This window comes from Vulpes vulpes, chromosome 16, assembly GCF_048418805.1.
Source record: "Vulpes vulpes isolate BD-2025 chromosome 16, VulVul3, whole genome shotgun sequence".
NCBI lineage: Eukaryota > Metazoa > Chordata > Mammalia > Carnivora > Canidae > Vulpes > Vulpes vulpes.
This window is the reverse complement of record NC_132795.1, coordinates 29,255,068-29,272,196: the sequence shown is the minus strand read 5'-3', so window position 1 is coordinate 29,272,196 and position 17,129 is coordinate 29,255,068. Positions and strand designations below refer to the sequence as shown.

The following is a 17,129-nucleotide window of genomic DNA, read 5'->3' as shown; positions in this document are numbered from 1 at the left end:
ATGTAAATCTTTCCCCTTTAGCTGTATCTCACAAATTTTGATATATTAGAGTTAAATTTTCATTCATTTTCTTCAAAATCTTTTCTGATTTCCCTTGTGATTCCTTCTATGATTTATGGGTTTTGTTTTGTTTTATTTTAGAAGTGTGTGCCTGGGTGGATCAGTTGGTTAAGCATCTGCCTTTGGCTCAGGTCATGGTCCTAAGGTCCTGGGATCGAGCCCCACGTGGGACTCCCTGCATGGAGTCTGCTTCTCCCTCTACCCCTCCACCCGGCTCATGCTCGCTCACTCTCTCTCTCTCAAATAAATAGACAAAAATCTTAAAAAAAAAAAAAAGAAGTGTGTCATTTAGCATCCAACTATTTGGAGATTTTTCTAGGTATATTTTTATTTACTTTAACTTAATTCCATTGTGGTTGGAAAATATATTTTATAATTTAAATCACTTTAAATTTGTTGAGTTGTTTTATGGCACAGAATATGGTTATCTTGGCTAATGTTTAGGATGCACTTAAAGGAATGTGTTCTCTGTGGCTGCTGGGTGGTGTTCTGTCAATATTAATTCGGTAAAATAGGCTAATAGTGTTAGGATTTTTCTTTCACTTGAGACTTTTAGCCTATTTATTCAATTATTATTATCAGAGGAATGTTTAAATCTTCAGCTGTAATTCTGAATTTTTCTCCAGTTCAGTTACTTTTTGTTTCATGTATTTTGAGGCTTTATGTGTAGGTGCATAAACACTTGGGATTCTTTTGTCCAATTGATGATTTTTCCCTATATGATTATGAAATGACTTTTTAACCATGATAATATTTTTTTGCTCTGAAGTCAACTTTATTTTGTATTTATATATCCACTTCAGCTTTCTTTGATTCATGGTAGTATGGTATGCCATTTTCCCAATATTTTACCTTCAACTTTATTTTATATTTGACATGGGCTTCCCACAGGTAGCATATAATTGGGTCTTTTTTACCCAGTTTGACAATTTCTACCTTCCTTATGGATAATAAGCTTTCTCCACTCTGGTTGTTGAAAGTAAATCCCATCCTTAGCTCTGCATGAGCTCTAGAAGTTCTACTCACTCCTTTCTAGTGGTTTTATTCCCCTAACTTTGGGTAGTTCCTTCGTACACATGCACTAATCAATACTCAGCAGAATCGGGGGCAGTGGTCCACAGTCTCTTCTCTGGTGCACGGCCCTGTGAAACTTAGTCCACTCGGCCTCCCCAAACTCTTGACTCTGTCTTCTCATCTTGGGAGACTGTCAGGCTCTGTTTGCGCTCCCTCCTTCTGTGCCACAGTATGGAAACGCTCTCCAGAGAGTGAGATAAGGCAGAGAGAAGGCCCAGTTCTTTACTTCTCTCAGAGATCATTCTCTCTCACTGTCTCTGTTTGCCAATGCCTGAAAACCATTGTTCATATATATATATTTTTTAATTTAAGTTTTTAAGGTAGGAGGGTAAAGCCACCCCTGGAAGGGCTGCCAGATTTAGGGGAACAAAGCAAGACTTTCAGTAAAATCTGAATGTTAAATCAACAGCCAATACTTGTTAGTATATGTATGACCCATACTTATAGTATAAGTATGTTTAAAATACAAATTTAATGGGGTTTCTTGGATTTTATCTAGCAACTCTAATCCCTGTTAAGCCCATCATGCTCAAAGCAGAAGTCCCCAGACACTCTTTTAAGGACCAGAGCTATGTATGAAATCCATTCAATTCAGTATGAAATATTTACTGAGCTCCTGCAGTGTGCTTATCACAATGAGAGTGATTTAAGGAGGAATCTTCTTAAGGCTATATCAACTGGCAGAGAAGAGAAAATACACATAGGAAACTAGAAGTGCTCAGTTGACCTACAATACTAAGCATAAGTGTCACAGGAATACAGAAGAGTTAAAGGCCAAAACGAATTGAAGAAGTCGGAAAATACAGGAGATATGGCTAACGGAAAGAGTGAAGAGTGAAAGAATTGTGCTCGGGAAGGCGGAGGGCAAGGATGTTCTGTTTGCCTAAAGAAGCTAAGACACCGATGAAGGACTTTGACCGGCATCCTCCCAGAAAGCGAGGAAAATAACCTGAACAAAAGAAAAGATGCCTTGGGCAAGTCATGATAAACAAGGCTAGTTGGTACCAGGACATGTGGGAACAGTTGTTCAGTTTGTTCACTGCGCAAAGGTGCCCAGTTGGGAGGCTCAGTGGGGACTGAGGTCCCAACTGCTCTGGTTCCAGGACATGAGCCTCTATGTGGGGCCTCATCTAATTGAAAGAAGGGATGCTTTCTCCTACTTCTAAGTTTCTTTGTGGGACATTTGAGGTCCCAGGGGGGCAGGGGGGCTTCAGGATCTGCCTTCTGAGCAGACCCATTCCTTCTGTGGCTCTGAGCCAGGTCGCCAGTCGGAGTCCCTGCAGGGAAGCGGGGGCAGATGTTAGAAGGTGCAGCACCTCTGAGCCACAGACCTTGGGGTCCTGGGCTACTGTGGGAAATGAGCTGGGAAGGGATGGGAGGAAAGTCAACGGTCAGAAGGAGCAGAGTGGCTGAGCACGACGAGGTGACAGGGCTTGGCCTAGGACCCCCAAGGTGGACAGCAGTGGTGCCACCCGGTGAGGCAGGCCCTGGGCCAGATGCACCTAGCCGCCAAGCGGTGGGCACGGCTGTGCTAACAGGCGCCTACACGTCTTCTGTCTCTGGAAATTCTCCCAGGAGAAGCTGCAAAGCGTGATTTTTAAGGAAAAAGCAAACCTCGGGGGTAGGCATAATTCATCAGCCCCCCCAGTACATCCCACGAAACCCAGCGCAGCCTTCGCCCGTGTGAAGGCCACCCTCATGCCCTCTTGTGCCAGAGCCCTGCCTCCCAGCCCTAGCCCCAGACGTGATTGCCCCTTACCTCCCCGGGGTCCCCCCCAAACGAGAGAAATAGGAGGAGGGGACAAAGGAGAGTCACTGCAAACACTGCCTCAAATAGCAAGAGAGGAAGGAGTATCTGGAAGATGTGAACGAGAACAGCTACTTTCTCTGTCTCCCCCTTTATCAGTTTGATCTTAAAAGAATGAGGCAACCAGATGCAGACTCAGCTGGGTGGAACTTCAGCTTCATGTTTAGTTTTGTCGCCAGTGTCTCACACTAGGCTTTTTATCTTGGGCCTGCCCGGGTTGTGGTTCTCTTTACAGAAAAAGCCTCTAGCAGAACTTTGCCCACTTGGAATTCCTTGCCACAAGAAAAAAAAATCCCCAAAGCAAAGGACCACCCATAACAAATAAATGATTTATGAAAAAAAAAAAAAGTCGAAGGAAGGGGTAAATCCTTCCTTCTTACACAGAAATTATTGAGGGCTGCGCCGTCCAAAAGCCAGCTCAGGTGAACCAAACTCAATCAGACGCCTCCACAGATCCCAGAAGGGGAGCCTGTGTCTGAAGCTCCACTGAGTGAAAATAAGAAGCTAAATCCTAAAAGTGAAGGGTTTCCAGCCTCCTTCAGTTGTCGGCCTCTCAAGTCCCCACTGACAGGAGCCACGCTGTCCCCTCCACGGGGCCTGCGGGGTTCTGACCGGATCTATGCGAGGTCAGAGCAAAGGGGGAAACTCTCGCACACAAGTGACAACACAGTTTTGGGTGGGAAAGGGCAACTTTAAGGATGGCCCGTCTTATTACACAGACCTTCCTGTGTCCGTTGAGTTGCAGAGATGGTCCTTTCCTTAGTTTGGAGGCTGGAACATTAGCCAAGCAGCAGAGGGCACTGTCCCCCCAGTGAAGCCGCCTCCCAGGCAGCCGAGCCGGGCCTTGGGTTCCTTTCACATGCAAACCAGACGCCTGTGATTCTCTAGGCTCCCGTCCATCCGTCCCCGAGATGGCCCGCAGGGTCTCCAGAGTCAGTGACCAAGCCCCTCCTCGCTGGCTCCTGGCTCTGGCCCAGGCGGTGGGGGGCCCCTCACGGGGGGTGGGCGAGGGGAGCCCCAGGCCTTTGGTCCAAGGGTTCCAGGCCTTCCCTCTTGGCCTTGCTCGCCCTCCATACCCGCAGGGCGACCCCAGGAGGTTCATATCTAGGGGAGACCAGAGCCAGGAATTTGGTCAACTGAGAGAGAACCTGTCTTTGCCCTTTATTTATGTGGGTTTGTCCAGGTTTACACAGAGTGGTAGAGCCAAGATAATCGGGGTCTCGCTCCTCTCCCAACATTCACGCGTCACCTGCCAACACGGATCAGCTAAGGGAGGACACTGCTCCATGTGTGGACGCACCTCTGGACAGGCCCCCTGGCTCTCCTTTCCAAACCAGTTGCCACTTTGAGATCCTCTCTTTTGGAAACTTCTAGAGCCACTATTGCTTCTGCGTTGGCTGGCCAGCTGGTTTTTCCAGAGAACGTTCTCTAAAGACCCAACTCGTTTCTTACGTTGAGGCAAGGCCTGTGCATTCCCTTCCGTCCTTGAAGCAAGGGCCGCAGGAACTCACAAGGAGGTTGCAGGACAGGTCGGCGTCCTGACAAGCGCCATCACGACAGAAAGGGTTCATCATCGTTCATTACATGAAACAACACTCGTTCCCCTAAGCACCGAGGTCCAGGGTAATGGACTGTCTATTCCAGTCCCTTCTCAGTGGCGCCCCACCTGCAGGTTGAGGCTGGGGAAGCTTGCCATGTGCGGCCACGTCCAATGGCACGTGAAACGGTGACACGATCGCATGGTGGTAGCTTGTCCTCTAAGTATAGCGTCCCCTTGCCCATGTCTGCAACTGCCCCAGGTAGACGAGAGGTGTGCCTTAATGGGGTACCCTCTAAAGATGCTCAAACCAGAAGCTGAGGTTACAGCAGAGGGCTAGGTTCCCACAACACTTCCGACGTCACCCCAGGAAGGGCCCTGGGTGTTGCTTAGTAATGAGGACGAACGATTTCATAGAGCGGGTGGCAAAGGAGAACAATCAGATGCTCCCGTTACCGCGTCGCCCCGGCGAAGGGCGTAATCCCCGGAGAGGGATTGGCCCTCTTGTTGAGGTCGAGGCCATGAAGCAGAGTCCCACTGCCCCCCGGCCTCCTCTGGCAGCCCTGGGCACCCCGCGCACCTCACTGGCTGCACCCACACCCCACTTCTCTCCCTAGATGGGAGCTTCCAGGGCAGTGCGGTGCTTCTCTTGGGAGATAAGCCATGAGCACATGTCCTGGCCGCAGGTGCTTCACGCTTGTGAGGCTGCCGGGCGGCAGGACAAGGGTGGTACAAGGGCGGCTCGGAGGGCCAGCCCAGAGCCTCCCATCTGGACGGCCCCTCGCCTCGGTGTGCACCGCACTGTGCAAACCTGGGCTCACAGGGCCTGTTGTCTCCGGCTGGTTTACTCACCTGCGTTTATTCAGCAGCGCCGCTGAAACCTTGGTTTCTCACCCTGAGGCCTAGGTCTTTCTACCGATGGACACTATGCCCCGTTCCTGGGCATGTTTCAAGGTCAAATATGCAGCTGATTCAAATTCTCAAAGTGAATTCTTATCATTTCAGGGCATGGGAGCCCAGAACCATCCAGACCGGCTGCCACATTCCCACGTCACTGTGGGCTCTACTGGGAAGACCACAGAAGCCACCTCCTGGCGATGCTTGGTTTCCCGCAGCGACCGAGGCTCTTGGACGCCTGGTGGGGCCCCTGTCCGGTGCTCCGTCTTCGTGACCCCGTCTCCAGGATGGTGAGGGCTAAGCACCTGGAATTATCAGTGGCCTCTTCTACCTACAGCACATAGTACTGAATAAAGACATCATACGTCCCCAGGCCTACTGTATCCAGAGCCTTGAAGCCCCGAGCCTACCACTTAACCTCGAAACCAGTTCCTTTCCCCTGGAGCAACTCGCGGTTGAATTCCTATCAGAAGCAACCACTTATTGCCTGATTGATAGAGTATCAATATAGTACCCAGGCTACAGACCAGCAGGAAGGACAGAGGGCCCCAGAGAGGGAACCGAAACGGACAGTAGGTCGTCGATCAAGAAGCTGCACTCGAAGCTATGGGGAGGGCCACTTACTTCACGGCGAACTTGCTGAATTGGTTGAAGTTTTGCAGGGTCACATCTGTTATCCTTTAACATTTCGTGGAGGATGGAGGAGGAAGTGCCAGCATACTGGGAAAAGAGCCAACATAAAATGGTTGAAAAATAAAAGGAAAAACGGTTTTGTTCTGAAAATTAAAGACCTGTGAGTTCAGCTGCTATAGCGAAGGGAAAAATAGCCACAAATGTGACTAGAACGAAGTGTTGGCTTTACGTGAACTGCATTTCCCCCCAGACCAACCTGCATATTTTAATCCATTGACAAACAATTAAGTAAATGAGAGCTGTGCATCAGGGCTGGCGCTGGCGCTGCCATCACACAGACGAGCCAGAGAAACCACGGCAAGGCCGCGATCGCAAGTTTAGAGAACAAAGGTTCTCTAAGAGCCGGATACTAGTGCCAGGGTCTAAAACCAAGGGAATTAAAACAATCGAGGATGCTATGCCATTTTCTGTCCTTAAAATATTGAATTTTCGGGATGCCTGGGGGGCTCAGGGGTTGAGCGTCTGCCTTTGGCTCAGGGCGTGACCCCGGGATCCTGGGATCGAGTCCCGCATCGGGCTCCATGCAGGGAGCCTGCTTCTCCCTCTGCCTGTGTCTCTGCCTCTGTGTGTGTGTCTCTCTCAGGAATAAATAAATAAAATCTTTTTTAAAAAACTGAATTTTCAAGCATGGGCCTATGAAGATTGTTAGGTCCTTTGAGAAAAAGGGCTGTCACTAGATGACTGCTTTTCATGCTCTTATTTATTCATCCGTCACTCACTCATTCATTCACCAAACACTTGTTTTTGCAAGGCCCTTAATACATGTAAAGAAAATAAAAACGACTAACAGTGGGTAAGGTTTTTCCCTAGTGAAAATAGCTGCATCAGGGAGCATATTGATTATGATCTCATCAGTACTCACTATTCTATTTTAAAAATTATCAAAAGAGTAAACAGTTAGGATGTAACTAAGTCTTGATTACTTTTTCCATTACTTGGAAGATTTGATACAACTAGGACAAAAATTCAAAGGAGAATTAATGTCTTAAACAGCTCTTTTAATCACAGGCTTGGGCCCTTTTGTACATTTTTTTTTTTTTAACTTGCAGTTAAAAGTATCATTCCAGGCTTGTCTGTAGATCCCAGATTTCTGACTTTTTAAAACTCATTGTTTTGTACAGTTTGAATATGTTGCTAACTTCAATATGTTCTTGTTCCTACCAACTAGAAGCGCTTTTACCAGCAGGTTTTTTTTTGTTTTTTTGTTTTTTTTTTCATAGTCTAGAGCAAAACAAACCGGAAACAAAACATGTGGTGAAAAGATTATTTCAGACTTTTTGCCTGTTCACTTCTATTTTTATTTTTCTTATGTATCAGTAAACTGTTACCCTTGCAACCATGTTTCTATATCTCTCTCACTTTCTGTGGCTTTTTGTTATTGCCTATGTTCTCTTGGATAATAATTCATTAAATAAGCTTTATTTGGCTCAGCGGTTTAGCTCCGCCTTTGGCCCAGGGCATGATCCTGGAGACCCAGGATCCAGTCCCACAGTGGGCTCCCTGCAGGGAGCCTGCTTCTCCCTCTGCCTGTGTCTCTGCCTCTCTCTCTGTCTCTCATAAATAAATAAAATCTTAAAAAAAAAATAAAGATATCTGACAAGCTTAAGTAAACTCTCACTTTTCATTATACTAAATAATTTCCTTATAGCTGTATACAGGTGCCTGTAAGATAATTCAGGTGGTTTAATTATACCTCTATGAATTCAGTAATTATTGAAAACCAACAGTAAACAATGAGCTGTACTAAGTTAAAACCAGATGAGATGTCAACTTGTGCAAGACACATCCTTGCCATTGAATTTGATCCCAATTGCTGCAAGAGACAAATGTTAATATACTTCAATATAATATACTTCAATACAGGTAATTTGTGGTTCTATCGGGTGATTTGAACAAACCAAAGGAGACTGGGTGGAGAAGATGGACTCTGAGTGGTAGGTGGCCTTTGTGATAAGGACTGCGAAGGACATTATAAGTGAAGAGCAAGGTGTGAGTACGAACCAAATAGACAGAAAAACACCGTGTTCATACAGGGAAAGTGAGGTGTATTGGCAGGAGCAGAAGCTTCGTATTGGCAAACAGAAGTGGATGAAGCCAGTGAGCAGTGAGTATTGTGGTGTTTTGAATAGCAAGCTCATGAGTTTGGAGTATTTCTGTAGTCCAATTGTCATCCCTGAATTTCATCCTCAGCCACTCCAAGCCATCCTCAAAGCTTCTGTCAAAGTGAATCTCCTCAAAGACAAAGCTAACATGTAGCTCCTCTGTTGAAGATTTTGCAGTGCCTTCTAGAAGATGTGAATCCTTTGGCCACTCAAGAACGGGTATCTATGAGACTATTTACAACTGAGCAGCAAAACGGAATTTCCAAAAAAAAAAAAAAAAACAAAACCAAAAAACCAAAACAACAACAACAAAAACACAGAATTTCCGTGTCACTGAGCTTGGCCTGTAGGGTCCCACGTGGCCCTGCTTGGGCTTGTGGCTGGCTGGGTAAAGAAGATTCCCTCTTCAGCCCGAGCAATAGTCTCAGGGGTGGAGATAATGCCTGGCAGCCCATCATGTCATGGCAAACAGGCCCAGAGAGCTGCCAGGGACTGACTGAATTCCTGGGACATTTATGCCTTGGAACTTGGGGTTGCAGCCTCGCTGAAGTCAAAGGGACCTTTGCCTAATTGTGTCACATTCACACTGTAAATGCATTGAATTTAAGCAAAGCATTTGTTACAGGAAATTTGTGTTGTTAATTTGAATTTTATAGATCAATAAATAAATCTTTTTTTAAAAAAGGAGTTTTGTGTATTATCTAAATAGGAAAAATAGCATTATCTCATTTAATCTTAGAAGAATCCCTGCAAGATAGTTATGAGTACCCCCCATGTTACAGGTGAGGAGACCAGGGGTCAGAGGGTTCCAGCCCCTTAACAAAGTCAAACAGGAGTGAAGGGGCAAAGTTGTGATTTTTGCCCAGTTCTGTGTGATGCCAATTCCTTGGCACATACAGATTCCAAAGTCATCTTCAGAGACTTGAGAGCAGAGTCTGTGACTGAGGGTTCTGAACCACACACCTACTTCCAGGCTGCGTCACCGCAAAAGGAAACTATGGATCATGGGCTTCCTAAAGCAAGGAATTGTATCTGATGACTTCAAATCGTCCCTTCCCCCCTTCGGTCTATGATTGCTTAACAGATTTCTACTGCTCTCCAAACATTTCAGTTCCAAGAGCTAAGTTGGAATGGTGAGAAAGTCACATTTTGAAGGAAACATCTTTTATGGTGCTAGGTGCCTATTTTCCCAATACACCAAAAGCAAACTTCAAATACCATCTCCGCTGCGCTCTTTTCTGTCTGCCCCTCTTCCAAAAACAAATAATAGCAGCAACCAAAATCGAACAAAATTGGCTCTAGCCCGCTTGGGAGTTTAAGCCAGATCTGCTCTTGGGTCTCCCCAAGCCAAAGGGGGAGATGCAGTCAGTGGAGTTACAGGCCCTTCCCAGCGCTGACGAACACGAGCAGAGGGCTTCAAAATTAAAACCATGCGCTTGGTAGTAAACAGCTCGAACTGGTGCTTGATTGCAAACTGGACGTTCTATTTCTGACGTGATTTGAGCAAACATGGGAAACCTCACAGGCGCCGGTGGAGAGATGCCTTCTCTCCCAGGACGAAAGAGAGCGGCATCGGATGGTGTTCGGCTCGCTGTGATTCCGGGCACCATGGAAAGCCATGGCCTTGACGGGGTTCTCACTTCGATAGCCTCACGGGGAGACCTTTTCTTTCCCAGGAATCCTCTCCCGCAGGCAGGGCCGTGTAGAATGTTCCTGAATGTAATGACTGTCAGCACATTCCCAGCTGGACCATGGGGGCCGTTCTTCTCAGATGAAGCTGACCTCTCTGCCCTGGCATGTTCTCCTTGTTCATCACTATGATTAATTCCAAGTTCACGGCGATGCAGGTTTTGAGTAAATTGCGCAGTCCACTCCAGATGGCAGGCGCCAACCTCTGGAATTTCCTCCCCCTTATGGAGAGGCTGGGCGCTGGCTTACAAGAACGAGGACTTTAAAAATAGTTGGCTTGCACTCAGACCTGCACCCTGCAAAATGCTCTGCCCGGACTAGCCTTTCTCGTTTCAGCCGGCGGAGATCTGCCCCTACTCACTTTCTGCGGAATGCCAAGGGACTCAAGTGGGAGGTCCGAGCAAAATGAAAACGTTTAGCACGTAATTCAAAACCTTAAAGTATTGTTTTCAGCCAATGGAAGAAGTAGGATTCATCAGAATCCTCGAATTGACATTCGATAAGCCCCAGAATCATGCTTGTTGACTAAAATTTCCAAGTTAATTGCCCCGATGCATGACACGGACCTTCCTGTAGTGAGTAAAGATCCTGTTCCATCTGTCATCACTGTCAAAGAGGACAAAGTATGCAAAATAAATTTGATATATTTATCGTAAATATGACGGTCAGAAATCACTCTTTGCACGTGTATCTCTGCATCAGGAGGATTGTTCTCAGCCTTGATGGTGCTCAGAACCCCCCGCCCCCCCCCCCAAACTTTACTGGAGGCTACAGGTGGCTCCGGATCGGGAGAATGAGTTATTCACATTTCTAGTTTCTCCCTTTTCAAAATTAAGCTTTCATATTTTCTTTAGGCGTTTTCTTAGGATTCCAAGTTAGAAGGAAGGAAATCGACCCTGTCCTTGTAGGTCAGCCGGATCCCTGGAGGGCCAGCGGAGCTTCGGCCCATGTGCTCTTGCCTGCAGCCCTGCCACCTCCAGGGAGGCTGGTGCTGCGGTTTGCACCGGTTTGGGGGACAAGCTGGGGGCCCGCAGGGGCTCTGTGGGTGGGACCGCGGGCGGAGACAGAGTGTGAGGATCGGGGAGCAGAGCCGGGGATGCAGCGTCCTGGTTGGGGGGGAGGGGGGGCTGGCTGTGTGCGATTCCTCGCATTTGGTCCATTCAGTGGGGGCAGGACAGTGGGGAGGGCTGAGGACACAGAGGGCCTTGGGGGTGCTGAGGAAGCACAGGGCCACGGTGGGGGGCTGAGGGCGCAGAGGGCCACGGGGGGGAGCTGAGGGGGCAGAGGACCACGGGGGGGGGGCTGAGGGAGCAGAAGGCCATGTGGGGGGGGGGCTGAGGGCACAGAGGGCCACGGGGGGGGCTGAGGGCGCAGAGGGCCACGGGGGGGGCCTCACTGGGCCGGGCCTGTGGCCCTGCCTGCCGCGTCCACCTGTCGTTCCCCCCCTCCTGCCCCCCTCCTCCCACCCCCTCCCCCCACTGCATCCCTCCCCCTCACGCTCCTCCCAGGTGACCCACGTCTTCAGCACCACAAGTGTCCCGTCCCCGCAGACTGGGGAGACAGGCCCCTGTGACCCTCCGTGACCTGCGCACGTCTGGGCAGCCCTTTTCCTGCTGGGCATGCAGCAGCGTGGAGGAGCCGCTGCCCGGAGCCTACCGCAACCAGTGGGGTTCTAACCAGGCCCCCCGGGGCCCCCAGCCGCCCAACCTGAATCCTTGGGGACAAAGGTAGAGGACACACTTGTCTGGAACGAAGCCGCTGCCCAATCAGAATGACCCCCGGGCACAGGTCACAGGTCACAGGCTGGGACTGGTGGCAGAGACCCTGGGCCGAGCCAACAAGGGGGGGGGGAGGGCGCAAGTTCCGAAGGACTCGGGCTTGCTCCAGGCACCTGCAAGGGTAAACGCTAAAGCACGTTGCCCGTGCCCTCCATGGGTCCGAGAGGATGCGTGGGACCAGCCCTCACCGGGTGGCAGGAGCCAGGGGTACAGAGAGGACCCCTAAATCCAGGCTTGGGGGACAATTGAAACTGGGGGGTCTGCTGAAGAAGATGAGGAACAGGGCCACAGGTGGGTGAGAGTAGTGCCTCCAAAGCACAGAAGATTTTTGTGCAGATTGCTGTCATAGATTCGTATTTTGAGCATCCTTGGCCACCCTTCCCAGATGCATGACAAAACCTCACAAAACCCCTTAATTTCTTTATCCTGGAAGTGAGTTAAGTCCCTGCCAGAGCTTGGAGGGGCCGAAGCCAGAGCGGCGTGCTGAGAGCAGGTGCCGAGTCGACTGTAGGGCTCTGCAGGCCTCGACTGGGAGGCCTCCGGTCAGTGATGAGGCCGCTACTTACTCACTAAGCAAGGGCAGGCCGGGCACCTGGGAGTCACTATTACCACCCTCATTTTACACCCTTGGAAACAGAGGCTCGAGTAGTTTCCATCTACTTTTCACAGTCCCACCCAAAGCTAGAAAACCACAGAACTGGAATTCGAACCCAACCATTCAAAGACTCAGCCTTAAAATATAAAAAAGCAGGGGGTGGGGTGGGGTGGGGTGGGGTGGACGGAGGAGTGCTACATTTAGAAATGAAAGAGAAAGACACAAATAGTTATGTGGTTTAAGATATTGCATAATAGGGTCATTTCAGCACGCCAATGGTTTGAAATATTCATGACCATATCTTAGTCTGTACCTCATTTTTTTTTTTTGTTCTTCTCAAACAGTTCAGCAATATAGAGAATATTTTCGTTAAACAAAACCTGGTGTGGGCACCCAGAACGTGAATTGAATAAAAGGGCAATTGCTCAGGGCACCTGGGGGTGGGAGATCGATGAGATCCTTCTGTCTCTCCTCTCAACTATTTTTCCCAAAGTCAAGAACTCTATGGCTCTCGTGTATGGCCCAGCATAGTTTTTAGAATCCCGAGCATTTTTCTACATACCACTCAAGCCCATAGATCCAGGAAGCAGTCAAATGTCATATGTGGGTGACGGAGTGTGTCTTTGCCAAGGTGGTATCATGTGGCTGTGTAGGAAGGCCCGGCCACCTGGCAGCCTCACTGCTGTGTGGTCACCAGGGCTCTTATGACCTAGAGGAGGGCAGAACCAATCAGGGGCCTGGTTCAGTGCCCCCACCCGGGCAGCTGCCTCCTTAGAGAGATCCTCAGAGCCACAGAAAAGAACAGTGAGCTTAAACCTTGCTCCAGATGAGAGCCTACCAGGACCGTCCTTGGTGAAGTCCCCAGGTAGCCACAGCAAATGATAAAGTCCCACTGCTGGTCCCTTTGCTTGTTTCAGGATTCTTTCCAAGGAGGAAGCAGGAAAAATCATAAAGTAATTCAGCCATGTTCAAATGTAAATTATTTTATGGCCAGCACAAGCCACCCCTGAATCCTTCTTCCTTTTGGGAAGTAAGGAGGTTTTAAGCACAGCACACTATGGTGCCTGGTGTTCTGGAGAGTCTCTGAGGGAGTGTGATTTCAGCACCAAAACCAAGAAAATCCTAGGAAAACCGGATGAACTGGCCACCTTCAAAGCCCAACATATCACAAAACCTCAGGGTGTTAATTGACCACACTTAGGGCCAGATAATGCTTTGGAGTTCACAGAGAACAAATCACTTTTATGTATATTTAGTGTACTCTTTGAACCACCAAAGTCAAAAGCACTTATGTTACAAACTCAACAAATATATTTAGGGTCTCAATGCAAAGAAATAATTTTATAATCCAATTAAGTATGCTCGGATATTTACTTACTGCTCGTGATGGTTATTCTGTGTGTCCACTCGGCTAGATCATGGTACCCAAATCTTGGGTCAAACATTATTCCAGGTGTTTTCATGAAGGTGTTTTTTAGATGAGATGAACATTTAAATGAGTAGGCTTTGAGCAAAGCACACTACTCTCCATAGGGGTGGTGGGCCTCATCCAATCAGTTGAAGACCTTAAAAGAAAAATGAAAAAAAAAAGAAAAAAAAAAAAAGAAAAAAAAAGAAAAAAAAAAAGAAAAATGAGGGCAGCCCCTGTGGTGCAGCGGTTTAGCGCCGCCTGCAGCCCATGGTGTGATCCTGGAGACGCTGGATCGAGTCCCACGTCAGGCTCTCTGTATGATGCCTGCTTCTCCCTCTGCCTGTGTCTCTGCCTCTCTCTCTGTCTCTATGAATAAATAAATAAAAATCTTTTTTTAAAAAAAAGAAAAATGACAGATATCATCTAATAAAAAAGGAATTTTGCCAACAGACTGCCTTTGGACTCAAACTGCTTTTCTTCCCTGGGTCTCCACCCTGCCAGCCTGCCCTCCTGCAGAGTTTGAACTTGTATCTCCACAGTTGTGTGAGTCAATTCCTTAAAAAAAAGATCTCCCCTCTCTCTTTCTCTCTCTCTCACACACACACAAGCACACACACACTCTATTGGTTTTGTTTCTCCAGAGAACCCCCAACAATGTACTACTAACACACAATTTAAGTCATCTCTCAAATAACTGGTTTTACAGTTACTAGAAATGAATAACTAGATAAAGTTGTTTGTTGGACCTTTAGGAATTTAGAGGGCTTTCCTCGCATTACCCTAGAATTTTGTAGCAACCACTCTTCTTTCCATAAATATTTACTGAATCCTCCCATAGCTCATCACTCACCTGTGTATTTTGAATACAAAGTAACCTACTACCTAAGCAGAAACTTCGGGGGTGCTGGGTGGGGAGATCATTTATAGGGACCTCAGCTTAGGTCACTGAATCTTGACTTGTCACATACACTGAATTAACCAGGACTCCGGGCTTATTGCTGTTACTTTCTGAGTCCCAAGTATGGTCCTTTCCACGGCGACCTGAATCTCAATCCACTGGCTTATTGGTGTAGAAATTCCAATGCTGAACAAAGTTCTAGTGTGTCCTTTCTCCTTTTCTTCAATTCAGATTTCAACAGACTGATACATATTATGTATTATCTATCATCTATCTATCGCCTATCAATCTATCATCTATCAATCATCTATCATTCTATCAATGATCTATCAATGATCTATGATCTACCTATCATCTATCAATCATCTATCAATCTATTATCTATCATTTATCAATCTATCATTTATCTACCTATCATCTATCTATCTATCTATCTATCTATCTATCTATCTATCTATCTTGGAGTCTCCCCAGTTTGCTTTTCTGGATTCTTCTAAGAGGTGAAGTTTAAGTTTTCTTCTTTTTCTCTGTACCACTGTAGTGTGTGTGTGTGTGTGTGTGTGTGTGTACATGCACAAAACACTTGTGTTCCTATTTAACACAAACAACACGTGCAAAGTCTTCTCATTTTCTTCATTCCACGCCCTGGTTCTAAGCTGGCTGATCTAATTAGCAGGAGGTTTATTCTTTCCTCAGTGACTGCATTTCTGGGAGAAAACCTGGTGAGCAAGCACCAGCCCTGCTGCACATCAAGAACCCTTTTGATTTTGAGCCAATTTATACCCTGCGGGCGGCGTGTGCAGGCTCTTCTTGATGTTCTCAGAACCATAGCTGGAATCAAGAAGTGGCTCTAGAATTACTCCCCAGCGCCCACACCCCCTCTCTTGATCTGTGCTTCCCTAGTTACTTTATCACGACACACCGTTTGACCGCTTTCACACCTTCATTCTTCCCTGGATGACGGCAAGCATCACGACAGAGTCCGGGAGTGAGAGTGATGCTGGCCACACGGTCCTTCACATTTCACAGGTGTCCGAAGGAGCGGGGAGGGGAGGGCTGTCAGAATCCTTTCCTTGGACCACTCAGATCTGATACTTTGACTTTATTATCCGTATTGTAAAAAGAAGTTCCTACTTTTCCCATAAGGAGAAATACAAGTCCAGTTCTTTAAGGTGATGGTCACTTGTAATCCCTTCAAAGGCTTAAAAGATGTTACCAATCAGGCTACAGCTTTGGCTGCTGCAGCCGAGCCAGGGCGACACCGATATTGGGGAGTCACCACTTCCTTAATACCCCTTCCAGGTTTTCCTTATCCTTCACAAACCTTGCGTCTGGCCGAGTGTTTGTCACGGGTGACACTGAATGTTTGTCATCGTGGTGGTGAAATGAACCTCCATCTCTGAGGGGTTTCAGCCCTGACTTGTGAGTCTGATCAAATCATTCTTGATGCAATTGCCTTTAATGGAGATTACTAGACACCACAGAGCTAAGAGAAGCCCCAGGGAATCCTCCGGTTCTAGACACACTCTTGTCTTTAGCAGCAACTCTCATTCTTCAAGGGAATCACCATTGATCATGCCTTCTGGCACAGTAATTTCTTTTTTCCTCTGTAGGTTCAGTGACATATGGAGCCCAGAGTGGCCAGGAGGCACTTGCAGCCCCCGGTTCAGTGATACTTGTGACAAGAGTTCTTGCCCTGAGACCTAAGACGTCTAAACTAGCAGAGATTGTTTGTGGGGAATGAGAAACTCAAATTCTACAATTCTATTTGTGAGTCACTTGGGTTTATGGTGGAACAGGGTTAATCCTATATCATCTGGGATATGTACGTATGTATGTACGTATGTATGTACGTATGTACGTATGTATGTATGTATGTATGTATGTATGTATGTATCTATCTATCTATCTAATCAATTACACCATGAAGGACAATACCGCAAGCCAACAAGTTGTTGTCCCTTTGCTGGCATCTTAGCTGAGACTTCTCTAGGCCATTCCACAATTCTATCAAGCCAGTTGCTTCTGTTGATAGAATACATTCTAAAACTGGTGAACTGGGCAGCCCGGGTGGCTCAGTGGTTTAGCGCCACCTTCAGCCCAGGGCCTGATCCTGGAGACCTGGGATCGAGTCCCACATCGGGCTCCCTGCACGGAGCCTGCTTATCCCTCTGCCTGTGTCTCTGCCTCTTTCTCTCTGTGTCTCTCTCATGAATAAATAAATAATCTTTTAAAATAAAATAAAACTGGTGAACTCTATAGCCATGAGCTTGTTACTCTACTTCCTTTGCTGTAAAACAAGTCCTCTACTCTGAGGAAATGTCACACGTGTGGGAGGAGAGCAGACATCCTGTAGGTCCTGAAAGAGTCATCTTGGCAAAGGTACTGTGGGCGGGAAGGCAACTCTGTCCCAGAGCATCATCTTAGGGAAGCGCGAGTAACCGCTTTGCTAAGGTCAAGGGGCTGAGGCGAGGGGCCTGTCTAGGACTGAGGCCTCGTCAAGGGCCCGGCTCGGCTCTCCGGCCCTGGTGGCAGGGAAGTCAGTAGCCGCAGGAGCAGGGCGCCGAGGCCACCCTCTGCCTCTCAGG

General features: G+C 47.6%; 1 protein-coding gene across 1 annotated transcript in view; it reads right to left on the bottom strand.

Moving 5' to 3' along the window:
• Positions 1–6,076, bottom strand: part of STAT4 (signal transducer and activator of transcription 4) — a 112,310-nt gene extending 106,234 nt beyond the window's left edge. Inside the window, exon 1 of the mRNA XM_072742825.1 lies at positions 6,000–6,076. The gene's annotated coding sequence lies outside the window, so the exon portion shown is untranslated. The remainder of the gene's footprint in view (positions 1–5,999) is intronic.
• Between the last annotated feature and the right edge of the window lie 11,053 nt (positions 6,077–17,129).